This window comes from Sphaerodactylus townsendi, linkage group LG04, assembly GCF_021028975.2.
Source record: "Sphaerodactylus townsendi isolate TG3544 linkage group LG04, MPM_Stown_v2.3, whole genome shotgun sequence".
NCBI lineage: Eukaryota > Metazoa > Chordata > Lepidosauria > Squamata > Sphaerodactylidae > Sphaerodactylus > Sphaerodactylus townsendi.
The window spans coordinates 9536757-9564016 of NC_059428.1; the positions used below are offsets into that span (position 1 = coordinate 9536757).

The 27260-nt window shown below is 49.0% G+C and overlaps 1 pseudogene; it reads right to left on the reverse strand.

Annotated features, from left to right (window-relative positions):
* Nucleotides 1-27260, reverse strand: part of LOC125431248 — a 196203-nt pseudogene that overhangs the window by 64606 nt on the left and 104337 nt on the right.

Sequence of the window (27260 nt, forward strand, 5' to 3'; positions counted from 1 at the left end):
CTCTGCCGCCTGAGCTGTGGAGGCTTATCCGGGGAATTCAGATTAGCCTGTACACTCCCACACACGCCAGCTGGGTGACCTTGGGCTAGTCACAGCTTCTCGGAGCTCTCTCAGCTCCACCTACCTCACAGGGTGTTTGTTGTGAGGGGGGAAGGGCAAGGAGATTGTCAGCCCCTTTGAGTCTCCTGCAGGAGAGAAAGGGGGGATATGAATCCAAACTCCTCCTCCTCCTCCTCCTCCTCCTCCCCCCCCCTCCTCCTCCTCCTCTTCTTCTTCTTCTTAATCAAGTTTCTAACCCACTGTAGCCCCTTTCCACATGGACCATCCTGCCTCACAACAGACATGATCAACCCAGCTCAGATGAAAACATTTGCCCCTTGCACCGAAGCAGGGTTGTACCACCTTCAGAAGGGAATCCTCCTGGCCCCCACGGATTGGGCTGGCCATAGCATATTGCTGATATACATGGTCTTCTGGCCTGCAAAAGGTTTTATGTACTGCCTATCAGCTGATTTGGGGGAGTGGGTGGGGTGCAGGGCTGCTCAAACGCTCTCCAGAAACCTCTCTGTGCCAAATATGTTCCTTCTCTGGAATTGTTTACTGTCTAAAAAGCACGCCAAATAATGCTGCGTTCTTAAAATAACTGGCTGTTTGTGACTCAGGAAACGTAGGGTCAAAGACATTCACAAGAGAAGAGAGAGAGAGAGAGAGAGAGAGAGAGAGAGAGAGAGAGAGAGAGAGAGAGAGAGAAGCAGCTGCCAACAACGTTACTGCTTCAAAGATGGGCTATTTTCTTCCGTTTTTTTGCATGCATGCAATGGTATTTCAGTGCTAAGACTGTTCGGCAAAAGACAGCAGGGCCGTTGCCAGAAGACAATCAGAAACAGCCTGTTTAAGCGGAGGCCAAACTTCTGGCAAACTTCTTGGTTGCCTGTAACCCTGGGTAGATCTAGGAATCGTCAGCCGCTTCTGGGCAATTCCTAGAGCTACCTGACAGCACTTCTGGGTTCCCGTGGAAATAACATCACAGAGCGCAGGGGCTGTGGCTCAGGGGAAGCACCTCGGCTTTGGATGAAGAGTCCCAGGTTCAGTATATATCCAGTAAAAAAGGACCAGGCAGTTGGTGATGTGAAAGTCCTCTGGCAGAGACCCTGGAAAGTGCCTGCCTGCCTGAGCAGACAATGCTAACTTTGATGATCAAAGCATAAGGCTGCTTTGTGTATGATGATCTACCCCAGAGGTGTAGGGTTTATAGGGATATGGGGTCACCCATGTCCCCGGGCGCACACCTTTCTGTCATGGTGTGCGCCCCAGCCGCACGCCATCGAGCCCACCCCCTCACGGAGGCAAGGGGTGGGGTTCAGCAGCAGTGGCGTATCTGCCTAGGGACAAGGGGTACCCCTTGTCCCCGGGCGCCACACTGCTGGTCACGTGGGGGGGGGGCGCAAAATCGGCCCCCCACGTGACCAGGAAGTCCTGCTGTCTCGTCGTTTTCACGTGCCTCGACCCCGTCCGAGGCATGCAAAAACGACGAGACAGCAGGACTTCCTGCTGCCTCCAAGCACCCTCAACCCCGCCCTGGACTCCCCCCTCCCTTCCTGCAGTCTCTTCTGACCTCCCCTCCGGGCAGGCCAGAAGAGACTGCAGTCCCGGCCTCGGAGACCTTCTTTTATAAGCACTGAGGCCTGGGGTGGGGCTTGGGGAGCAGGAAGTCCCGCCCCTTCCTGCTCCCCAAGCCCCCTCCCCCACCTCAGTGCTTATAAAAGAAGGTCTCTGAGGCCGGGACTGCAGTCTCTTCTGGCCTGCCCGGAGGGGAACCCAGCCGGCAGGGGGAGTCTGGGGGGGGGAGGTGGGCACCCTAGACCTTGCCCATGTCCATGGTGACATGGGCGGGGTTGAGGGCAGTGGGGGCGGAGCCAGGGTGGGCAGAGCCTGGTGGGCGTCCTGGAGACAATTTGTCTCCCGGCGCCATTTACCCCTGGTACGCCTCTGTTCAGCAGTGTGCTAGGTGCTGCATATTGCAGAGAAATGACCTAGCCTCTTTCCAGAAGGTTCAACCTCTCCACCGTTTCCCCTCCTGATAGGCTCACCAAAATAAAATCCCCAGGACGATCGGACTGCCCTTTGCTAGCAAACCGGAGTCATTGTTAATCAGCTCATGATCGTTCTTCGCTCCTCCCCCAGCCTCCCACCGCTCCAGACACAAGTGCCACTCGCACGAATCTGCAAGAGAGGAAACGGGAGCGCATGGCACACAATGGTCAGGAAGCGGTTGGCCTCTGCTGCCGCCGGCGCTGTTTTCCTGCCTCCGAGATGACAAACATCCAGGCAAATATCGCACCGTTGATTTGCTGGTCAGACAGTTGGTGCAGTTCAGTGCCCATAATATTGCAGGATTCTGTGGGGCAGTCTGCCATTGCTTTCCCCTGGTATTCTTTACCCCCTAGCTATGAGCTAGGTACTCATTTACCGACCAAGTAAGAAATTGTATAAAGGAAATAATATTATTCAATGTAATGTACATAGAATTAATGAATAGGAGCTTAAGAATTAAGGAAAATACTAACAACATAAGAACATAAGAAGTAGCCTGCTGGATCAGACCAGAGTCCATCTAGTACAGCACTCTGCTACTCACAGTGGCCCACCAGGTGCCTTTGGGAGCTCACCTGCAGGATGTGAGAGCATTGGCCAACAATAATGGAAAAGCTAAGTGGAGGTCTTTTCTTGGTCTTCTCGTCTATCTTCTTTAATCAAAACTTTCTTCTTTCATCTCTTTCTGCTTCTATGCCGCTATGTCTGATTCTTAATACACAGTTAGTAATTCTTAATTTGTATCTTTCCCCCCTTCTTTTTCGCTTTTTTTCTTTTACTCTAGCAATTGTGATATTGGATTAATATTGTATATGGTTTATGCATTATCTGGTATATTTGAAGGATAACCTAAAAGCAATTGTAAATGTACAGTGAACAGTGAGGAAATTTGGATTGTGAATTTTAATGAAGTGACATAAATAAAAACTATTTTCAAATATTTGAAGAGAAAAAAAATTGCAGGATTCTGCTTGCAGGCTCTCCTTGCAACCAATTTAGCAGATCCCCTAGCCCACAGGTGTCAAACTTGCGGCCCTCCAGATGTTCATGAACTACAATTCCCATCAGCCCTTGCCAGTATAGCCAATGCTCATGTTGGGAGGGACTGATGGGAATGGTAGTTCATGAACATCCGGAGGGCCGCGAGTTTGACACCCCTGCCCTAGCCTGCATTCATTTATTATTCCTCAAGCTCCACAATCTGTACAACAGCTAAGCCGGAGCAATCTTCGGAGGTCCAGTTCAAATGCTGCCGTGTGGTAGAAGAAGAAGAATCCAGAAGCGAGGCCAGTCTTTGGGACAGATTTTAGGGGGCTTTGAATAGTTAGATGTAACTCACAGGCTTACATATCCCAAAGTTTACCCCCTCCAATATGCCCACTGGAAATTCAAGATTCCGGCCTTCCTATAGCACAGTGGTGGCGAACCTCTGGCACTCCAGATGTTATGGACTACAATTCCCACCAGCCCTTGCCAGCATGGCCAATTGGCCATGCTGGCAGGGGCTGATGGGAATTGTAGTCCATAACATCTGGAGTGCCAAAGGTTCGCCACCACGGCTATAGCACAAAACAGCTTTAAAATGACTCTTCCCCAGCCCAAGATGCCTCTCCTTTCTAATGCAATTGGATGTGTCTGTTGAGTGTGCTGCCTCGTAGCATTACCGCTCTCGGGAGCCCCAATCAGAAATTGGGCTCGGCAGGTGGAAGCGCTTCCTTTCTTTGAGCATTAGGCACGTTCGTCTCCACTCTGTTCTCGCTCGCCTGCCCTTGAGATCACGCCGGGAGGGGGTGAAGAGGGGAGGGAAGAGAATACTCCCATCAGGGCTCCCCCCCCCCATTTTAAACCATTCCTCTCCTCTCTCGGGGAACGACTTGTCCACAGCTTAGTTTTATCCACAGCGCTCCCGAGGAACGAAAGCCAAGGAGTCCTTTTGCGCTCGGAAGCCCCGTGCCGATTCTGCAAAACCGACTGCTGACGGGATCTTTCTAGCATTCATTTACGGTCGCAGATCCCGCTGGTGGGATCCTTGCCTGAGAGGGCGAGCCAGCTGGAATCTGGCCCTTGAAACTGATAAGTGCAGGTCAAAGTGGGAACGGCCGCCTGCACACGAAGGGTTTGCCGGCCCCTTTTAAAACGCCACCCTGCCACCTGCGGTGCGTTGAAAGGCATACGGCTATTCCACCACTCCCATGAGAAACGGATGTTACTATAATGAATTATGCAGCATCCTGTGTGCAACCCAGTCAGAGGTGGGATCCAGCAGGTTCTCACCAGTTCCAGAGAGTGGGTTACTAATGATTTGTGGGTGCCAAGAGGGGGTTACTAATTGGGTCTGCTTTTCCGTTAGAAGTTCCATTAGGCCCAAAAATCATAAAGTCCTGTTGTTTCCTATGTGGCTGGTTAGCGAAGGTAGAAAACGGGATAATTCTCATAAGAACATAAGAACTAGCCTGCTGGATCAGACCAGAGTCCATCTAGTCCAGCATTCTGCTACTCGCAGTGGCCCACCAGGTGCCTTTGGGAGCTCACATGCAGGATGTGAAAGCAATGGCCTTCTGCTGCTGCTGCTGCTCCTGAGCACCTGGTCTGCTAAGGCATTTGCAATCTGAGATCAAGGAGGATCAAGATTGGTAGCCATAAATTGACTTCTCCTCCATAAATCTGTCCAAGCCCCTTTTAAAGCTATCCAGGTTAGTGGCCATCACCACCTCCTGTGGCAGCATATTCCAAACACCAATCACACGTTGCGTGAAGAAGTGTTTCCTTTTATTAGTCCTAATTCTTCCCCCCAGCATTTTCAATGAATGCCCCCTGGTTCTAGTATTGTGAGAAAGAGAGAAAAATGTCTCTGTCCACATTTTCTACCCCATGCATAATTTTATAGACTTCAATCATATCCCCCCTCAGACGTCTCCTCTCCAAACTAAAGAGTCCCAAACGCTGCAGCCTCTCCTCATAAGGAAGGTGCTCCAATCCTTCAATCATCCTCGTTGCCCTTCTCTGCACTTTTTCTATCTCTTCGATATCCTTTTTGAGATGTGGCGACCAGAACTGAACACAGTACTCCAAGTGCGGTCGCACCACTGCTTTATATAAGGGCATGACAATCCTTGCAGTTTTATTATCAACTCCTTTCCTAATGATCCCCAGTATAGAGTTTGCCTTTTTCACAGCTGCCATGCATTGAGTTGCCATCCATTGAGTGGAACTATCAACTAAGACGCCCAAATCCCTTTCCTGGTCTGTGACTGATAGCACTGACCCCTGTAGCGTGTATGTGAAGTTTGGATTTTTTGCCCCTATGTGCATCACTTTACATTTTGCTACATTGAACTGCATTTGCCATTTCTTAGCCCACTCACCTAATTTATCAAGGTCCACTTGGAGCTCTTCGCAATCCTTTGTGGTTCTTACCACCCTACATAATTTGGTATCATCTGCAAACTTGGCCACCACACTACCCACCCCTACTTCCAGGTCATTTATGAATAAGTTAAAGAGCACTGGTCCCATAACGGATCCTTGGGGGACACCACTCCCGACATCTCTCCATTGTGAGAACTTCCCATTTATACCCACCCTTTGTTTCCTGTTCCTCAACCAGTTTTTAATCCATAGGAGGAGTTCCCCTCTTATTCCTTCATTGCTGAGTTTTCTCAACAGTCTCTGGTGAGGAACTTTGTCAAAAGCCTTTTGGAAATCCAAGTAGACAATGTCCACTGGTTCCCCCTTATCCACATGTCTGTTTACACCCTCAAAGAACTCTAGTAAGTTTGTAAGACAGGACCTGCCTCTACAAAAGCCATGCTGACTCTTCCTCAGCAGGTCTTGCTTTTCTACATGTTTTATAATTTTATCTTTAATGACAGATTCTACTAATTTACCAGGAACAGATGTCAAACTGACTGGCCTGTAATTTCCTGGGTCCCCCCTAGACCCTTTCTTAAAGATTGGTGTGACATTGGCCATCTTCCAGTCTTCAGGGATGGAGCCTGATTTCAGGGATAAGTTGCATATTAATGTGAGAACATCAGCAATTTCATGCTTGAGCTCTTTAAGAACTCTTGGATGAATGCAATCTGGGCCAGGGGATTTGGTAGCATTTAGTTTATCAATGGCTGCCAGAACTTCTTCCTTGTCTACCACTATCTTCGCTAGTTCCTCAGATCACCTCCTAAGAAGCTTGGTTCAGGTGCAGGAATTATTCCTCACCTCCTCTTGGGTGAAGACAGATGCAAAGAATTCATTCAGCTTCTCTGCAATCTCCCTGTCATCTTTTAGCACACCTTTTGTTCCTTCATCATCTAACGGGCCTACGGCTTCCCTAGCTGGCTTCCTGCTTTTGATGTACTTGAAGAACTGTTTGTTGCTAGTCTTGATGTTCGCAGCCATGCGTTCCTCATAATCCTTTTTTGCCTCCCTTACAGCTAACTTGCTTCTCTTTTGCCACCATTTGTGTTCTCTCTGGTATTCTTCATCAGTTGAGTTGGACTTCCATTTTCTAAAAGACATCTTTTTTTTCCTAATAATTTCCTCAACCTCCCTTGTTAACCATGGTGGCTTTCTTTTGGACTGGGCGCTGCCTTTCCTAACCTGCGGGAACACATTCCAGCTGAACTTTTTAAACTGTGTTTTAAATAACCTCCAAGCACCTTGGACATTTTTGACTCTCTTGATTTTCCCTTTCAGCTTCCTGCGCACTATCCCCCTCATCTTTGAGAAATTTCCCTTTCTGAAGGCGAATGTAACTACATTAGTAGTTGTCACTTGTTCGCATGCAGGGATACTGAATCTGACAGCATTGTGGTCGCTGTTCCCTATCTGCTCAACAACACTGACTTCCCGCACCAGGTCCTGGGTCCCACATAGAATTAGATCTAGGATCACCTCTCCCCTGGTTGGTTCCACAACCATCTGCTCTAAGCCACAGTCATTTAGCATATCCAGGAATGTTCTCTCCTTACTATGACCTGAACATGCATTTTTCCAGTTTATGTGGGGATAGTTAAAATCGCCCATTACCACGACATTTTTGCTTTTGTTGGCCTCTCTAATTTCTTTTTCCATCTCAGAATCCTCTTGTGCACTTTGGTCAGGGGGACGATAATATATTCCTACTGTTAAACTATGCTTCACCCCTGGTATTGATATCCACAGTGCTTCTGTAGAGGAATCTCCCTGTTGGGCTGTTTTAAAAACATGTTTTAGAAATATGTTAAAGTTCCTTGTTTAAGGAAAGTCTCCTTCTTTTGATTGCTAGAAACAAAATTAAGTATTCGAAAGTATTAAGTATTTGACAGGCAGTCAATTAGAGGAGAAGTAGTTGTTTCTGATGGCAGTAGACTAAAGGATTTGCTATAATGAGTTTAAATGATGGACAGAAAGATACCAGCTGGAAATTAGGAACTTTTTTTTTACAGTAACAGACAAATTATTAATGCCCCGCCCCCGGAATGCCCGGCCACGTCCCCGTCGTGCCCCACCCATCCCCATTGGCGCTACGCCACTGTTTGAATCCCACCACCATGGGAACCTGTTACTAAAATCTTTGGATCCCACCACTGAACCTAGTGCTGACTTGGCCAAGTGAATGTTACCTGAAGGCATGACCTTGCCCTACTTTTAGATGAGGAGTGGACTTCGTGCAACAAATGGCCTCCAGGACAGAGGACACCCCAGGCACTTACTCTCAGCTTAACCTACCTCACAGGGTTGCCGTGAGGACAAAAGGAGAACAATGGTAATTTTAACTCGCTTATCTCCCTCACTCCTACCCCACCTTTCGCATCATTTGTCTCTCCTCCATTTCATCCTCACAACAATCTTGTGAGGTCGGTGACTCTCAGAGTGTGTGACCGGCCCAAGGTCAGCCAGTGAGCACTCATGGCTGCGGGGGGATTCGAACTTGGGTCTTCTAGAGCCTAGCCCAGCCCTCCAACCACTATACCACACTGGCTCTTTGGAAGCTGCTCAGGTGTGTAAGAAATTGTCAGTTTTTACCTCAGCATTGTCTAAGATGAAGTTGTTTGATTACATGAATCAAATCTATCTGTGTTATCAGACACCTCTGTCTGTTTGTCCCCTCTTAATGATGGGATGATGACTGAAATTTTTAAGAGTAAAACCATATATATGAAACTGCCTTGTCCTGACTGAATCAGAGTCCATCAGTCAGTATTTCTATTCAGACTGGGAACAGCTCTCAGGATTGGGGGGGTCTTTCGTAACATTTACTCGGTGATCTTTTAATTGAAAATCCCAAGGACTCGAACCCGGGCCCTTCTGCATGCAAATCAGAGATTGTATTGTCGAAGGCTTTCACGGCCGGAATCACTGGGGCGCTGTGTGGTTTCCGGGCTGTGTGGCCGTGTTCTAGCAGCATTCTCTCCTGACGTTTCACATGGATCTGTGGCTGGCATCTTCAGAGGATCTGATGGTAGGAATGGAAAGCATGTGGAGTATATATACCTGTGAGGTCAAAAGATGAGGCCATCTGAATAGAGTAGCCTGGCATGTGAGTGACAGAGAAGTCTGTAGCCTGGGAGTAACAATGAAGATAGCAAGGTCAATATTCTATTCCGGTCCATTCACCTATTGACCTTGCTATCTTCATTGTTACTCCCATGCTACAGACTTCTCTGTGACTCACATGCAGGGCTACTCTATTCAGATGGCCTCACCTTTTGACCTCACAGTATATATACTCCACTTGCTTTCCATTCCTACCATCAGATCCTCTGAAGATGCCAGCCACAGATGCAGGCGAAACGTCAGGAGAGAATGCTGCTAGAACACGGCCATACAGCCCGGAAACCACACAGCACCCCAAATCAGAGATTCTCCAACAGAGCTGCAGCCCCTCACCATCACCTTCCAAAGACCCCCACCCTGAAAGCATTCCCAGCTTTTAAAGTTTGTGCACGCGACAAGCGACATTTGCTGGCTTTTGAGTCACGACCTCATCCTGTTTTGAAAGTCCATCGTTCGCCCCTGACGCAAAAAGCTACTAGCCGTACCTGAGTTCTCTTCGGATTGGTTGAACCCGCAGATCTGGCAGATGCTCCGGACCCACTTGTTCATGTCATCCTCTGTCTCGGCCACCAGGTAGAAGGTCCTTTCGCTGGTCTTGATGTCGAAGACGTAGCTGTCGTGCAGCTCCTTCTTGTTGAAGGTGAGGCCCGCGTCCACCTGCTCGCAGAAGTTGAGGTTGATCACGCGAAGCGGCTTCTTGGAATGGTCGTTCTTGTAATACTCCAGCACGTCCGGGTCCCCACTCATGCGGCCGCTGCGGAGGATAAACCATCGCTTCTTCCATGCCTGGTGAAGGAACGGAAAGGACCACCATTGAGGGGAGCATATGATGAGTGTTGGTCAACCGTCAATTCATGTGTGACCGTACTATCTGGATAGAACAGCGGTCTTCAACCTGCGGCTCTCCAGATGTTCATGGACTACAAATCCCATCAGCCATTGCCAGCATGGCCACTTGGGCCATGCTGGCAGGGGCTGTTGGGAATTGTAGTCCATGAACATCTGGAGAGCCGCAGGTTGAAGACCCATGGGATAGAACAATGACAGATACAGAGCTCACGCACACGAGAAGCTGCCTCATATGAATCAGGCTATTGCATTTGTCAAAGGCCCTTTCCCCACTTCCTTAAGCCCCGCGCTACTCTCCTCAAGTAGCGCGGAGTCCCCCGGCACTCCCCACTACAGGGGCGGCGACAATGCAGCTGCCCCGACACTACCGCTCTCGCGCCCCCTCAGCGCATGGCATCCCTGGCACTCCTCGAAACGGCGCCAATTGATGACCCCGCGCAGAGTGCGGGGTCGTGGGGACGCCCAGGCGCACGCCAGAGATGCCGCACGCTGAGAGTAGCGCGCAGCAAAGGTCAGCAAAGGTAAGTGGGGAAAGGGCCAAAGTTGGTATTCCCCGCTCAGATCAGCAGCTGCTCTTCAGGATCCTAAGCAAGATTTTTCATATTACCTCTTACCTGTTCAATTTAATCGCAGATGCCGGGGGATTGGACCTTCTGCATGAAAAGCAGGTGTTCTACCACAGTGCCACCGCTCTCCCGCTAAGGAACGCATGGGAGTATTATTTTATTTATGTATTTATTTCACTTCAAATTTATTTATTTACTTATTTATTTCTGTTTCACTAACAGTGCCATGCCCTGTTGCACTACTGTCATGCTAACTGTACTTGTGCTGGTTGGATTGTCAATGCACAGAGGAGTTGCCCATCTGAGAAGAGAAGAGTTTGGACTTATATCCCACACTTCTCTCCTGTAAGGAGATTCAAGGGTCGAATCCCCACTTGAAATGTGCACGCAGATCCAAACCTGTTCGGTGTGAAACTGTGTCCTCTTCATCAGAGTTTCTCCCTCCCCACCGCAGCGAGCACACAGCAGACACACCCGGTTGCAGAACTCTTAGCAATCCCCACTACCAAGGATTGTGAGCCTTCAGCTTCAAACGGCTGACGGTCTTCCCTAGATTGGCTGTAGCGGCGTGCCTTGATGCGCGGGACCTTTCCCTACCAGCTCTTGCGGAAATGTACATTGTAGGGGCGTGAGCAAAAAAACCAGTGTGTAAAAGTTTAACGTTTAACTGTGCAAACAGTCAATTGTTACCTATGTAAACTATTAACGATTCAAAGTTACACATTTGACTGTTTAACATTTGTATCCCCTTCTACTGGCCAATCGCAAAAGGAAGCAGTAATCCAAGGGAAAAGGCTGGCTGGCGTGCATCGCCAGTGCTGATTGGTTAGTCCCGGAGTGCAATTGCGTCACACTCCAGAGTGCGGGAAGCGAATCAGGGTTTCAACCCTCATCCCACCCCTCGGATCAGCTCTGGAAATCGTGGTCAATGGGAGTCTGTATACCACTTGCAACCAAGGTCCCCTGCCGAAACACCGGATTAACGGGAGAGAACGAGCAGTCAGAAAGCGGAATCTGCCACGCCCAAAGCAATGAGGGAGGTAATTCGATCCCTCAAACCTGGTTAGGTTGTGTGTTCTGAAACCTGGCTTTCAAGACGGTGAGTGGGGGATTCCAACCAAGGTGGCCTACAAAGCTCCCTTTCCTCTTCCTCTCCCCAAGCAGCAGACACCTGGGTGAGGTAGGTGGGGCTGAGAGGGAGTCCTGAGGAGAACGGGTGACTAGCCCAAAGGTCACTCCGACGTGGGGGGAACAGTAGGAGAGTCGCGAGCACATCTGGTTCACCAAGATGAAGCCTCCACATACACTCAAAGTGGAGGAGTGGGGAATCAAACCCGGTTCTCCCGATTAGAATCCACCTGCTCTTAACCACTACACCACGCTGCCTCTGGGCATCATTTGCCGGAAACCACAATGTAGGGGTCCCCAATATTTTTCACCCTGTGAGCACCTTGGAAGTTCTGACACAGGGAAGTTTTGGGAGGTGGAAACAACCACGAAATCCTCTTATGTTCTCCCAGCAAGGGAAAAGAAATCCCAGAGAGAGGGAATGCTGCCTTGGGAATGTAATTTTTGACAAGGAAAACTGTCTTGAAGGAACAATGAAATCACCCCTTTCTCCCATAAGGTCCCCACAGTGACACTGAAGTAAAACATTTTTTTTTGAAAAAGCACTCAGGAGACAAGGCAAACATTTCCCGCCTCTTGCATTGTTCGACACTAAGGAGGACAGTGTGGGTGACAGGCAGTTTTATATGCCGAATCGGGCCCCAAACCACAGTGCAATTCTCCTGAGCCGGCCCTGCCGAAATGGAATGGAAGCTGCAAAACGGGGTGTGCTAATTATTATGTGCGGAGATGTTTTAAGTTGGATTTTCCGCCTCAGGCAGTCGAACGGTTCAGGCTGCCTTGCGTTAGAGATGGAAGCGACCTTGAACGGACTAGGAATGTGATTTACGAGCCCTGTCAGTACGCTCAGAGAGCCAGGGTGACAAACGGCTGCGAAAACGGGCGCTTTTGCCAGTTCACTTTCTGAGGAAACATTTAGTTTTCCTCTTCGTGCAGAGAGTTGGAGATGCGCCGGAATCTGAGCTGAAAGAAAACGCAGACTCGTGCCAAGTAAGGCCTATGGCGAGTGCGATCCTTGCTTATCTGGGTTGAATTCAAGGGCTGTCATGCATTTCCTGATGACTGTGGGCAGTGGTTCCTATCAGGGTCTTGGGGAGGTCTTTTCCTAACACCCCGTTGCCTGATATCCATTACAGTCGACTTATGGAGACCACATAAGGTTTTCAAGGGAAGAGAATTTAAAACCCGGTCCCCCACACCGTGCATGCCCCCTCTGTACCCCCCCCCACCGTGCCCCGTTACACCCAGTGGTGGGATCCAGAAATTTTAGTAACAGGTTCCCACGGTGGTGGGATTCAAACTGTGGCGTAGTGCCAAAGGGGCTGGGCGGGGCATGATGGGGGCATGGCCGGGCATTCCGGGGGCGGGGCATTCCTGGGCGGGGCTGTGGCAAGGACGCAGCTCTTGCCTTGCCAAGGGGCTGCCCTTGGGCAGGAACGCGAAGGCACACAGGTGCAGGCTGCCACGCACGCCGGTGCACCTCCTGCTGGACTGCTTCAAGTTCTGCGCGCTACTGCTGAGAGGAAGAAGAAGAAGAAGAAGAAGAAGAAGAAGAAGAAGAGGAGGAGGAAGAGGAGGAGGAGGAGAGGAGGAGGAGGAGAGGAGGAGGAGGAGTTTGGATTTATATCCCCCTTTCTCTCCTGCAGGAGACTCAAAGGGGCTGACAATCTCCTTGCCCTTCCCCCCTCACAACAAACACCCTGTGAGGTAGGTGGGGCTGAGAGAGCTCCGAGAAGCTGTGACTAGCCCAAGGTCATCCAGCTGGCGTGTGTGGGAGTGCCCAGGCTAATCTGAATTCCCCAGATAAGCCTCCACAGCTCAGGCGGCAGAGCGGGGAATCAAACCTGGTTCCTCCAGATTAGATACACGAGCTCTTAACCTCCTACACCACTGCTGCTGTCTAAGACAAAAATCACGTGGCAAAACCCCCTCTCGGCACACCCAAATAATTAGTAACCTACTCTCTGGAACCTGTGAGAACCTGCTGGATCCCACCTCTGGTTACACCTCCTCCGCTGCCCACTTACCTGCTGTGGAGGAACTTCTTGCGGGGGCGAAGGGGAGGAGGGGGTCTTGCCGCCGTTGCTCTGAAACCCTGGGGGAGGGGGCAATGGGGCTTTTAGCACCTCAGAGCAGCTGGGTGCCTTGCTACCCAATTGCTCTAGGGCTCTGAAAGCTCCCTCGCTCTTCCTCCCCTGGGAGAGTGGGAGACGGAGGTTTTAGTGCCTCAGAGCAGCCGGGCGGCAAGGCTGCTTTTCACAACTGGTTCCCGGAACTCAACAAAAAATTAGGTGCTGGTTCCACCGAACCGGCGTGAACCGCCTGAATCCCACCACTGATAGCATCCATTTGATAGGAAAAGGATGGGCCGGAGTACCTAAGCCAGAGGTGGGATCCAGCAGGTTCTCACAGGTTCCCGAGAGTAGGTTACTAATTATTTGTGTGTGCCGAGAGGGGGTGACTAATGGGTGATTTTGCCACGTGATTTTGGCCTTAGTTACGCCCCTCCTCTCGGCAGTAGCGCGCAGAACTTGAAGCAGTCTAGCAGGAGGTGCACCGGCGTGCGTGGCAGCCTGCGCCTGCGTGCATTCGTTTCCCGCCCAAGGACCGGCACAGCGGCTGCATCCTTGCCACAGCCCCTCCTCCCACCAGGAACGTTGCCCGCTACTTCTTGGAATGCACTGTACGCCCGTTGCCAGCCCTGCCCACAGCCCTGCATTGGCCTTCTTCACGCCACAGTTTGAATCCCACCACCATGGGAACCTGTTACTAAATTTTTTGGATCCCACCACTGACCTAAGCCCAACAGTGCTAAAATCCTCTCTGCTCGGTGACCTGTCCTACTGCTCCTCTCAGCATGCATGCAAAGGGCACCCAGAGCCTTTTTCACGCGCCTCAATATATATAGATTTTTCCCCAAAAAAGCAGCAACAAAACTCCCCACAACAGTTGGGAAGCTCCACTGTGAACCTGAGGGGCCCTCCCCATCAGCTGAAGACCACTGGCTTAGGAAGGGCCGAAGCCCAAAGTATTTTGAGACTCCTTATGGCTGAGAAAAGTGGGATATGAATCCAAACTCCTCCTCCTCCTCCTCCTCCTCCTCCTCCCTTCCTCCCTCCTCGGCCCATCCCTCCTCCCTTCCTCCCTCCTCGGCCCATCCCTCCTCCCTTCCTCCCTCCTCGGCCCATCCCTCCTCTTCTCCTCCCTCCCTCGGCCCCTCCCTCCTCTTCTCCTTCTTCTTCTTCTCTTCTTCTTTCTTCTTCTTCTTCTTCTTCTTCTTCTTCTTCTTCTTCTTCTTCTTCTTCTTCTTCTTCTTCTTCTTCTTCTTCTTCTTCTTCTTCTTCTTCTTCTTCTTCTTCTTCTTCTTCTTCTTCACCTAAATTCCCTGGCCTGCACGAATCAGGCTGAATTGAGGAATAATGGAGAAGAACGTAGGGACTTACAAAAAGGCCAAATATTTATTCTATTCCTCCTCATCCTTTCTCTGAGACGGTCTGAGGGGCATAAACAGCACCTGCCTGCCTCCCTCTTAGCTTCTCAACAACCCCTTAAGGTAGGCTAAGCTGAGAGAAAGACACTGCCCTCAAAGTTGCTCAGGGCAAGATCCTAACGCCATCTGCGGACACTTTAAAAACCACTCCCGTTCCGTTCGCAGCAGACAATTTTACAGGCCTCTCACACACGGAGCTTCCTGCTTCCCCGCCCAAATGACATTTTCCCTCTCCTGAGCAAACATCTGTTTTGTGTGTAGGAAAGAGCGCTCGCTTCGAGGGCTGTTTCTCAGATCATGCATCGCGGTGCCAAGAGGGCCTTGCGTGTGTTTGTCTAGTACGTATCAGCCCAGCTGCCAGAGGTGGGCAGCAGGGACTAGAACTTGCGTTTTAAGAGCGCGAAACAAGCGTCGGCCTTTAATCATAGGTTGTCAGGGGAGCGCCGATACGATCCCGCAGCCCAAGGAACACAGCTGTCCTGGCTGGACCTCGGACCACGGCCCCCCCTCCGCATGCAACATTAACAGATTGTAGCAAGCACGGTTGGCCGAGAAAAGCGGTCGAGACGCTCCGTCTCCCTCCCCGACTCCCACGTTGCTGCTTTTTCTGCTGCGGCTCCCATTTTACGGAATGGGTTCTCCGAAGAGAGACAGGGAGTGCCGTCCTTGGACAATTTTAAGAGGCACTGGAATATATTTTACTCGATAGAACTTTAATGGACTGTAGGTTGCAAGCACTTTGCTACATTTTATAAGTCTTTGTTTGTTTGTGGGGGAGTTTGTGGGGTTTGATGTTTTAATTGTGTATTGTAAGCCACCTGGACCCATGGGGAAAGAGCGCTATAAATGTTTTAACACAACAATAATTTGTGTAACAAAAGTGCTGTCCAAGGATGATGTAACTCGCCTTCCAGGATCAGACCAAGAGTTGGGGCGCTGTGTGGTTTCCGGGCTGTATGGCCTAGCAGCATTCTCTCCTGATGTTCCGCCTGCATCCGTGGCTGGCATCTTCAGAGGATCAACTGAAGATGCCAGCCACAGATGCAGGTGGAACATCAGGAGAGAATGCTGCTAGAACACGGCCACACAGCCCGGAAACCACACAGCACCCCAGTGATTCCAGCCGTGAAAGCCTTCGACAACACATAGACCAAGAGTTGTTGGTGGGGCCAGAAAGATGGAGTGGTTCTGCCAGGCCAATGAAGAAGAAAAGGATTTATACCAGACCTTCCTCTCCTATAAGGAAACTCAAGGTAGCTTAGAAGCTCCTTTCCCTTCCTCTCCCCACAACAGACACCTTGTGAGGTAGGTGAGGCTGAGAGAGTTCTGAGAGAACTGTGACTAGCTCAAGGTCACCCCAACAGGAATGTAGGAGTGCGGAAACACATTTGGTTCACCAGATAAGCCTCTGCCACTCAGGTGGAGGAGTGGGGAATCAAACCTGGTTCTCCACTACACCACGCTCTTCTCCACTACACCACGCTGGCTCTCAATGGTTGAAGACAGCTACGGTTACCATCTATACGGCCTCCCTCTTCCTTTTCCCCTTCCTCTTTCCTCCCGCTTCCCCCAATACATCTGACATGCATGTACATATTGGCATGGGGGGCGCTGGTTGTTTTTAGCCCCCAAATGTTAAAACTGTGCTGAAGTTAACTGGATTTGTATTGAATGATATAATTTACTATATGGTTACACTGCTGTAAGCCACCTGAATCTGTCAAGGGAAAGAAGAAGAAGAAGAAGAAGAAGAAGAAGAAGAAGAAGAAGAAGAAGAAGAAGAAGAAGAAGAAGAAGAAGAAGAAGAAGAAGAAGAAGAAGAAGAAGAAGAAGAAGAAGAAGAAGAAGAAGAGGAGGAGTTTGGATTTATATCACCCCTTTCTCTCCTGCAGGAGACTCAAAGGGGCTGACAATCTCCTTGCCCTTCCCCCCCTCACAACAAACACCCCGTGAGGTGGGTGGGGCTGAGAGAGCTGTGAAGAACTGTGACTAGCCCAAGGTCACCCAGCTGGCGTGTGTGGGAGTGTACAGGCTAATCTGAATTCCCCAGATAAGCCTCCACAGCTCAGGCGGCAGAGCTGGGAATCAAACCCGGTTCCTCCAGATTAGATACACGAGCTCTTAACCTCCTACGCCACTGCTGCTCTAGGCAACCTAGAAATCAAGGCAACCTAGAAATCAAACAAACAAATCTACTCTGGCACGATGTTTCTAATGGTAGTCAGACAGAAACCTGGGGGGGGGGGGGTCCATAAACAAGCCCATCTTCTATTGTTGTGTCACCCAACATTTGGAGATTCTGGTGGCAGAGACTGAAGGAATCGGTGACACATGACATCACTCCGAGCTGAGTTCCCAGAAGTGACATCACTGTGTTGTGCATGACGTTGTGAATCACTCCATGGTCTCTCCCAGTTTATATGGTTAAAAACCATAGTGATCAGGGAGATCCCTAGAGTGTCATGCAAATTGGTGATGGTACTCAACTAAATGACATGTGGTATCATACAATGCCATTTCCCCTGCCATCTATCAAGCAGTGATAGATTTTCTCTCTTTCTCACAATACCAGAACCAGGGGGCATTCATTGAAAATGCTGGGGGGAAGAATTAGGACTAATAAAAGGAAACACTTCTTCACGCTATGCGTGCTGATTGGAGTGTTTTGGAAATATGCTACCACAGGGAGGTGGTGGGATGGCCACTAACCTGGATAGCTTTAAAAGGCTTCGGACTTGGACAGGATTTATGGAGGAGAAGTTGATCCCTGGCTCCCAATCTTGATCCTCCCTTGATCCTTCAGAATTGCAAATGCCTTAGCAAGACCAAGTGCTCAAAGGGAGCAGCAGTGTTATGCAGCAACCAGCAGGCTTTCATGTCCTGCATGTGAGCTCCCAAAGGCACCTGGTGGGCCACTGCAAGTAGCAGAGTGCTGGACTAGATGGACTCTGGTCTGATCCAGCAGGCTAGTTCTTATGTTCTTATGTTCAGTGGCGGGGGACTGAGCTTCGGGCACGAAATCACCTACTGCAGAAGGCAAGCTGGAAAGCTATACTGAGGGTTATCCTACTCTTAGTCCCTTCCGCACATGCAGAATAATGCACATTCAATCCACTTTTACAATTGTTTGCAAGTGGATCTTGCTATTCCACACAGTAAAATCCAGCTGCAAAGTGCATTGAAAGTGGATTGAAAGTGCATTATTCTGCATGTGCGGAAGGGGCCTTAAATCTGGAGATTCCATTTTGCTGTAATGACTTAGGCCCCTCCCGCACATGCAGAATGAAGCACTTTCAATCCACTTTCAATGCACTTTGCAGCTGGATTTTACTGTGCGGAACAGCAAGATCCGCTTGCAAACAATCGTGAAAATGGATAGAAAGTGCATTATTTTGCATGAGCGGAAGGGACCGAAAGGTTACTTCTATCTAGACTGATATCCTTTGGGAATTTGACAAACCCCTTTCAAAACTTCCATCTGGGGCTAGAACGACAACAACTTCCACCACTTCATGGCCTTGACCAGTAACCTTTTTTTTCACTTGTCCCCCACCCTCTTTTGGTGGCTTCTCATTTCTACTCTATGGGCGATTCTGTACACGAGTAAAATAGGTTCGACCCAGTTCCCTGAGAAGGGTACTGACCTAGGTCGAAGCCATTGTTGTTCCCCACTGCAACCAGCTTGATCCCAGCTCGGAGGGCGGAATCATCCTGTGCCTCTTCGCCGCTCCGTTCCGATTGGCTACTGTTCTACGGCCATGTTCCGTCTATCCCCACACACGTTATTAAAAAAAAACTGCTACAGGAATGGAGGGACGAAGGTGGCATTTTTTGATTGGCCAGCTGTACGCATGCCCTTGCGAAACACTCAGCTGTGGATTGGCTGGAATGGGGACTCCTGGCACCCAAGAGATTCCTGCACTTTACTGGAATCGAGCTTGAGAGTTCGAGGGGTGGTTCCCTGAAAAAGTAGTAGTTCCCAACTGGAGTCGGAAATTTGACCGTTACACGGGGCGAAGCTGGTACAAAACCACGTCGATCCCAGTGGTTGGGCGGAGCACTTAGGTCGAACGCAGCTCGAACTTAGGTCGATAACGCAAGTGCGGAATCGACCTCTGTTGTCAACCCACGGCATCTCCCCTTATCTCGTTTACTGGAGATGGCCAATTCAGGATAGGCGGCGGCATAGCTTGGGGCTCCAAAATAGGGAGTCCTGCAGTATCAGACCAGTAGCTCACTTCATCCAGCCTCCTGTTCCTCCCAAACCCGGCCCCTCCAGAATTAGCCGCTCCTGCAAGATACGAGTCTCCCACAGAAATGAGGCACAGCCTGCAGAGGTCAAGTTCGGCTCGCCGGTAATATTCAATTAAAATAAAGTGGCATTTTGTTCCACAAAGAACGCAAGCAAGAAAAACAGAAAAAAGAAGGCCGGGAGAGGAACGCAGATGAGTGCCCCGAGAGGCCTGGCAGGTCGTCGCAGCCGCTCCAAATGCCATCCATCAGCCAGCTTTTCAAAGCAACGCAAGCTTGACGCTGGGTTTATCTTCCGCAAACAGGTTTGCTTCCTTTCATGTGTGCGCAGGAGGCGCACGGTTTTCTCAGGGGTCTGCCGGCAGAGACGCTCAAACGGTACAAACGCGTTCAGCCGGGAACCGTCGAGCCGGCCAAAGTACACACAGCTTGATGGAAAAGGCTGTTTAGAGACAAGAATTGTGTTCACGCTCCTCGCCTCAGGAGGGAGGTCACCTTTCATGTACGACATTTTTGGCGCTTCAAGTTGACTGACTTTCTCCTAGTGGGGGAGGAGGAGGCATCCCCCCCACCCCAGTAAAGAAAGATTCCTGGTTTACACATGCAGTAAAAAGAGGTGGTAAGAAAGCAGAGACAGTAGAACAAACTGCACTAATTCAGGCTGGAGATGGGAGATTTTCATTTTCAGATAATGACAACAACAAAAAAACACAACAGTGCTATTGGCTTGAAGTGCTAGCTTTCTGCTTTCAGGGAGTTCTTCACATATGGACCCATTCTAAGAGATCAGCCTCCACCACTGGCCACTGGAAGAAACGCAGCCCACTGCAGCAGGAGCAGCAGTGGCGTAGGAGGTTAAGAGCTCGTGTATCTAATCTGGAGGAACCGGGTTTGATTCCCAGCTCTGCCGCCTGAGCTGTGGAGGCTTATCTGGGGAATCCAGATTAGCCTGTGCACTCCCACACACGCCAGCTGGGTGACCTTGGCCTAGTCCAAATCCAAATCCAAAACCTTTATTAGGCATAGTCACAGCTTCTCGGAGCTCTCTCAGCCCCACCTACCTCACAGGGTGTTTGTTGTGAGGGGGGAAGGGCAAGGAGATTGTAAGCCCCTTTGAGTCTCCTACAAGGAGAGTAAGGGGATATAACCATCGTCCACTCCTCCCTCCCTCTCCCTCCCTCCTTTCTTCCTTCTTTTGTGGGTAGATAGGCTCTTCTTCTTCTTCTTCTTCTTCTTCTTCTTCTTCTTCTTCTTCTTCTTCTTCTTCTTCTTCTTCTGCTTCTGCTTCTGCTTCTGCTGCTGCTGCCTTCTTCTTCTTCTTCTTCTTCTTCTTCTTCTTCTTCTTCTTCTTCTTCTTCTTCTTCTTCTTCTTCTTCTTCTTCTTCTTCTTCTTCTTCTTCTTCTTCTTCTTCTTCTTCTTCTTCTTCTTCTTCTTCTTCTTCTTCTTCACCTCAATTCCCTGGCCTGCACGAATCAGGCTGAACTGAGGAATAATGGAGAAGAACGTAGGGACTTATGAAAAGGCCAAATATTTATTCTATACCTCCTCATCCTTTCTGTGAGACGGCCTAAGGGGCATAAACAGCAACTGCCTTCCTCCCTCTTAGCTTCTCAACAACCCCTTAAGATAGGCCAAGCTGAGAGAACGACACTGCCCCCAAAGTTGCTCAGTGGACTTTATGCCCAAGCAAAGATCTGAACACAGAACTCCCCATTCATAGTTTTTTTGAACATCCTTATCCTGAGTTGGTATCTATTTGTTTTTTCTCGCACCACCATAAATCACGGCCCACCGAAATGGCAAAATAAAATCCAGGGGTAGAAATTTCTCACGTACATGTGAGTTCTTTCCCCAGGCAGAAATCCCCCGGAACGGATTCCAGAGATGAACCTGTTCTAAAAATTTCATCCCAAGCCTTTTCTTTTAAAGACTACAATTCTAAAAACATCAATAAAAAACACATTAAAAGCACATTTGGTCAAATTAATTAGCAATCCCAGAAAACACAGCGACAGCGGTAAACAAGAAAAGAGCAGCCGTTAAAATGAAATCACCAGGAAGGACAAATGAGTCCCATCTCGCCAGCCGAAAACAACACAAAAGTATGCCATGGCATTTGAATGCTTCCATTTCTCCTTCCCTCATATTTCTCCTTCCCTTGCTCCTACTGTCTCACACAACTCCCCCTTCACCAATTTCTTATTACGATCACACTATAATGTAGTTAAGTTGAGAGATAATAAATGGCTCGACGTCATCAGCTTGGGACTCAAGAGAACGGACCTTTCAGATCTACAGTTGCCAAACGACATGCGGTGAAAGCAATTCATAGCAGAATACAGGCACGCAACCCATCGTTAACCTGTGGAACTCACCGCACCACTGTGATGCCAGCCACAGATGCAGGCGAAACGTCAGGAAAAAATGCTACTGGGACACAACCATACAACCCGGAAAACCCACAACACCCTACTCTGGTCGCCACATCTCAAAAAGGATATTGAAGAGATAGAAAAAGTGCAGAGAAAGGCAACAAGGATGATTGAGGGACTGGAGCACCTTCCTTATGAGGAGAGGCTGCAGCGTTTGGGACTCTTTAGTTTGGACAGGAGACGTCTGAGGGGGGATATGATTGAAGTCTATAAAATTATGCATGGGGTCGAAAATGGTGACAGAGAGACATTTTTCTCTCTTTCTCACAATACTAGAACCAGGGGGCATCCGTTGAAAATGCTGGGGGGAAGAATTAGGACTAATAAAAGGAAACACTTCTTCACGCAACGTGTGATTGGTGTTTGGAATATGCTGCCACAGGAGGGGGTGATGGCCACTAACCTGGATAGCTTTAAAAAGGGCTTGGACAGATTTATGGAGGAGAAGTCAATCTATGGCTACCAATCTTGATCCTCCTTGATCTCAGATTGCAAATGCCTTAGCAGACCAGGTGCTCAGGAGCAGCAGCAGCAGCAGGCCCTTGCTTTCATCTCCTGCACGTGAGCTCCCAAAGGCACCTGGTGGGCCACTGCGAGTAGCAGAGAGCTGAACTAGATGGACTCTGTTCAGATCCAGCAGGCTAGTTCTTATGTTCTTATGATTCCGGCCATAAAAAGCCTTTGACAATACACAACCCATCATTAACCTGTGGAACTCACTGTACCATTGTGCGATGGCATTATTTCTTAGAAGGCAGCTTTTGACCAACTCGCCAAGATGCTTTAAAAGGAACACCCATGTTCAAAGGCAATTTGCTTCGGGAGAAAATGGCTGCTTGCGAGGGTAGACCGTACAGCATTATAGAAGATGAAGAGTTGGATTCATATCCTCCCTATCTCTCCTGTAAGGAGACTCAAAGGGGCTTACAAACTCCCTTCCCTTCCCCTCCCTACAACAAACACCCTGTGAGGTGGGTGAGGCTGAGAGAGCGCCAAAGAACTGTGACTAGCCCAAGGTCACCCAGCTGGCGTGTGTGGGAGTGAACAGGCTAATCTGAATTCCCCAGATAAACCGCCACAGCTCAGGCGACAGAGCAGGAAATCAAAACCGGTTCTTCCAGATTAGAGTACACCTGCTCTTAACCACTATGCCAATGCTGCTCCCTGATGAAGTCCTTCCCATTCTAGCCTTGTGAAGGCCTTCCTATCCTAGGGATATAAATTGCAAACAAGAACATAAGAACATAAGAACAAGCCAGCTGGATCAGACCAGAGTCCATCTAGTCCAGCTCTCTGCTACTCGCAGTGGCCTCCAGGTGCCTTTGGGAGCTCACATGCAGGAGGTGAAAGCAATGGCCTTCTGCTGCTGCTGCTGCTGCTGAGCACCTGGTCTGCTAAGGCATTTGCAATCTGAGATCAAGGAGGATCAAGCCATAGATTGACTTCTCCTCCATAAATCTGTCCAAGCCCCCTTTAAAGCTATCCAGGTTAGTGGCCATCACCACCTCCTGTGGCAGCATATTCCAAACACCCATCACACGTTGCGTGAAGAAGTGTTTCCTTTTATTAGTCCTAATTCTTCCCCCCAGCATTTTCAATGGATGCCCCCTGATTCTAGTATTGTGAGAAAGAGAGAAAAATGTCTCTCTGTCACCATTTTCGACCCCATGCATAATTTTATAGACTTCAATCATATCCTCCCTCAGACGTCTCCTCTCCAAACTAAAGAGCCCCAAACGCTGCAGCCTCTCCTCATAAGGAAGGTGCTCCAGTCCCTCAATCATCCTCGTTGCCCTTCTCTGCACTTTTTCTATCTCCTCAATATCCTTTTTGAGATGTGGCGACCAGAACTGAACACAGAACAAGACCATTCTGGTAGGATATGTCCCTGACAACGTTCAGGGCTTGAGCAGCAAGCTGATCTCAGCAAAGAGAGGAAGAGTTTTCCCCCCAACGCTTTGCCTGCTGCAAGATTTGTAACCTAATTATTTTCGCGCTAAACCTCCAACCGGTTGTGGAATAGCCGGGAAGCCGACCGAAGGATGATTTGAACAAAGGCAGTCGAGCAGCAAATTGTGCGGTGATAAAACACACACACGCACACATATATATTTATCTACACGTGCACACGCACAGGTCTGCGTTTCAGATTTCAATTTCGTTTGGGCACTAAATGCAATTTCCCCTTTGACATGCCTGCTAATAGAAGAACCGAATATAGACATATAGCTATCTGGGGGGCACCCATCGCTGAGGGTTAAAAACACACATGAATCTTCTTCAACAGCGAATGAAATAGAATCGGGGGAAACGGCACTAAAAATACAATCTATTGCACCTAATCCCCCGAGGGAACAGAGGGGTCCAGGTATCCTTTTCCAAGTCTTCTGTGGAAAAAAACTAGGCTGCCTTTGTGGGGAAAAGTGTCCGATTTTAATATCTGCACGTAGATTTGATAGAGATGTAACGTTTCCCAAGTTCTTAACCATGTGTGGTTGTCAGCCTCCACATGGGCTGGTAGATCTTCCAGAGTTTCAACTGATATCCAGACTATAGAGATCTGTGTCTGGAGAAAATGGCTGCTGTAGAGCACGGACTCTTATGAAATTATACCCCTCTGAAGAAGAGTTTGGATTTACATCCCCCCTTTCTCTCCTGCAGGAGACTCAAAGGGGCTGACAATCTCCTTGCCCTTCCCCCCTCACAACAAACACCCTGTGAGGTGGGTGGGGCTGAGAGAGCTCCGAGAAGCTGTGACTAGCCCAAGGTCACCCAGTTGGCGTGTGTGGGAGTGTACAGGCTAATCTGAATTCTTCAGATAAGCCTCCACAGCTCAGGCGGCAGAGCTGGGAATCAAACCCGGTTCCTCCAGATTAGATACACGAGCTCTTAACCTCCTACGCCACTGCTGCTCCCCTGAAGCCTTTCTCTCAACTTCACCCACCGCAGGCTCCCCCTCCAAGGATTTCCCAACCTAGAGTTCGCAAGCGAAGTTCTCCCTCGTGGGAAAAAAAATGGCTGCTAAAAATGGTTGAACTCTATTATATTAGGAGCAGCAGTGGCGTAGTGGCTAAGAGCAGTGGCTAAGAGCAGGTGCACTCTGATCTGGAGGAACCGGGTTTGATTCCCAGCTCTGCCGCCTGAGCTGTGGAGCCTTATCTGGGGAATTCAGATTAGCCTGTGCACTCCCATACATGCCAGCTTGGGCTAGTCACAGCTTTTCGGAGCTCTCTCAGCCCCACCTATCTCACAGGGTGTTTGTTGTAGGGCGGGGAAGGGAAGGGAGTTTGTAAGCCCCTTTGAGTCTCCTACAGGAGAGAAAGGGGGGATATAAATCCAAACTCTTCTCTTCTATATCACAGCCTGTTGATGAAGTCCCTTCTGGTGGAGTGGGCCACTAACCCAACGCTGGCATTTGGTGAGAAAGAGACAGCCTTCCCAAAGCCAACTGGGTAGAGAATAAGCTGATGCAACTCAAAGCTCACATCTGTTCCTTGAATTGCTGCAGTTTTTACTGTTAGCAGATCTTTAAGGAAGCTGCAAATTAAAACTTCTGTTACAGGGAGGAAAGGACCTCTGGTCACACCTGCTACAAGATCTTCTACCTCCCGAGACCTTCATGCCTCGTCCTCCAAGTAGGCTGGTCGGCACTCATTTCCCTTCCCTGGCTGAAATGGCAATGGGGATTTTTTTTTTAAGTATCCATCAGAGTCAACAGAGTCTGAAGAAGAAGTGATATCAGTCTTTTTCTAGGAAGCACCAGAATTTCTATTGTTTTTACCACAGAGTTCCCAGTGATTCCTAGAGAGATGAGAGGTCGCTTCTGAGTTTTCCTGGTGGGGACACCATACGGTCGCTGGCAACTGCCCCACGTCCTCCCAACATGTCTCTCGCTAATTACAAGGGTATGCTGGGTAACCCGACTTCCAAGTATGGGTGGCTCTACCATAGCATCCTGTCCATGATTTGTGGCCCACTCCTTTCCGGGGGGTGGTGGTGGTACTACCTAGTTCATTTCCTGCATTCAACCCCTCTCATTGCCCTGTCCACTGGCTTTGTATCTTGACCATCTGCCAGCCCCCTCCCAGAATTTGACCACTCCCAGGATTTGACCACTGGGGTGGGATGCCAGATGCTCCTTATTATTAATTATTTATTGAAGGATGTTGCTGATTTAGTTTTAAGGTTTTGTATTTTAATTGGGGTTATTCGATTTGTTTTATTATGTTTGTTGTTGTTTTGTTGTACACCGCCCTGAGCCCTTCGGGGGTAGGGCGGTTTATCAAATCGAATAAATAATAATAATGCTGTCAGGGGCTGATGTGATTTGTAGTCCATGAACATCTGGAGAGCTGCAGGTTGCAGACCCCTGCTCTAGAGGTAGGTCGTACAGGTAGGTTTCTGGCGGATGGTGCGAAAGAGGAGCCCGTTCCTCTCTTCTATTGTTCTGTCCAATGCGGGAATTCGTGCCTCCTCCCGACAAGCATTTGCATTCTGATAACAAAGCCGCAGCAAATCCGGCGGAGGTCGCAGGAAACTTCCCTGATCTCGCCTCAACTTCTCGTGTTTGCTGCCAGAAGCAGACGCCAAACAATGGGGCAGACAATGCTTGTTTAATTAATGTGCTTGATTTACATAATTAACTTTGCATGCAAATGAGGTTGCTGAGATTTGGAGAGCCGGAAAATGGCAGAGCTGTTCTTAGATTTTGTCCCCAGTGCATAGTTTTTTTTAAAAACCCCGTTGGCTCTCTGAGTTTTTCCCCCCTACTATTCCCGTTTTTATTTATTTACAAAAATATTTGTGTCCCTTCTTTCCTCATGGCTCAAAGCGGCATATGAATTACGAATTAAAACAGCACCATTTATAACATGCCAAGTAAAAAAACCCCAAATAAAATACCCACAGTCTACACTGCTGGAAAGTTGCAGACCAAGAGGAAGAAAAGCGATCCGCCTATATTTTTCTTGTTTTGTATTTGCGGCATTCTTTTAAAAGAAAGCCATGAAAAAAATTAATGATCACAGATTATGGGGTACTTTACATATAGAGAGAGAGCCCGCTGTGTCAATTATAAGAGAACTAGCAGTTTTCAAAATTCAGATTTTCTTGGCAAAATATTGGGTTTGCTCCTCTAGAATAAACTCCCCTCCCCCATTCACACACACAACTGCAGTTACTTCTGCAGATTAGGAACAGACTCTAAAACCCTATTTAGGGCTGCCAACTCTGGAATGGGAAATTCCTGGAGATTTGGAAAATGGGGCCCGGGGAGGGTGGGGCAGAGCGAGGGGAAGCTGCTCTCAGGGCATGCATGCACCTGCTTAATGCGCCCTATCATACCCTACAGCACGGTGCTGCACCCAGTGCGCTATACCCCCCCTGGTCCCCTTGGTGCCACGCCATTACTGAGCCCCGGCTTTTTTTTTTGGAGTGGAGGGATTTCTGCAGGGTGTAATGCCATAAAGGCCTCCTTTCACAGCAGCCGTCTTTTCTGGGGGATCGGATCTCTTGGATTTATTTATTTATTTGTTCGATTTATAGGCCGCCTCACCCCCAAAGGGCTCGAGGCGGCTCACAATATGGCTGCTCACAAAGACAGCAAATAAATACAAAAATATAACTTAACCCCATTAAAATCTAACAGCAGCAATTACTTTAAATCATAGATGTCAAACTTGTGGCCCTCCAGATGTTATGGACTACAGTTCCCATCATCCCCTGCCAGCATGATGCTGGCAGGGGATGATGGGAACTGTAGTCCACAACATCTGGAGGGCCACAAGTTTGACACCTGTGCTTTAAATGAATAGAAATTTATACTGTATCAACTAGCACGACTCCCTCCACCCCACAGCCAAGAATTCTCAGATGTATATTTTTGGCAGGCCTGCTGAGTAGCAGTTTTAGTAAAC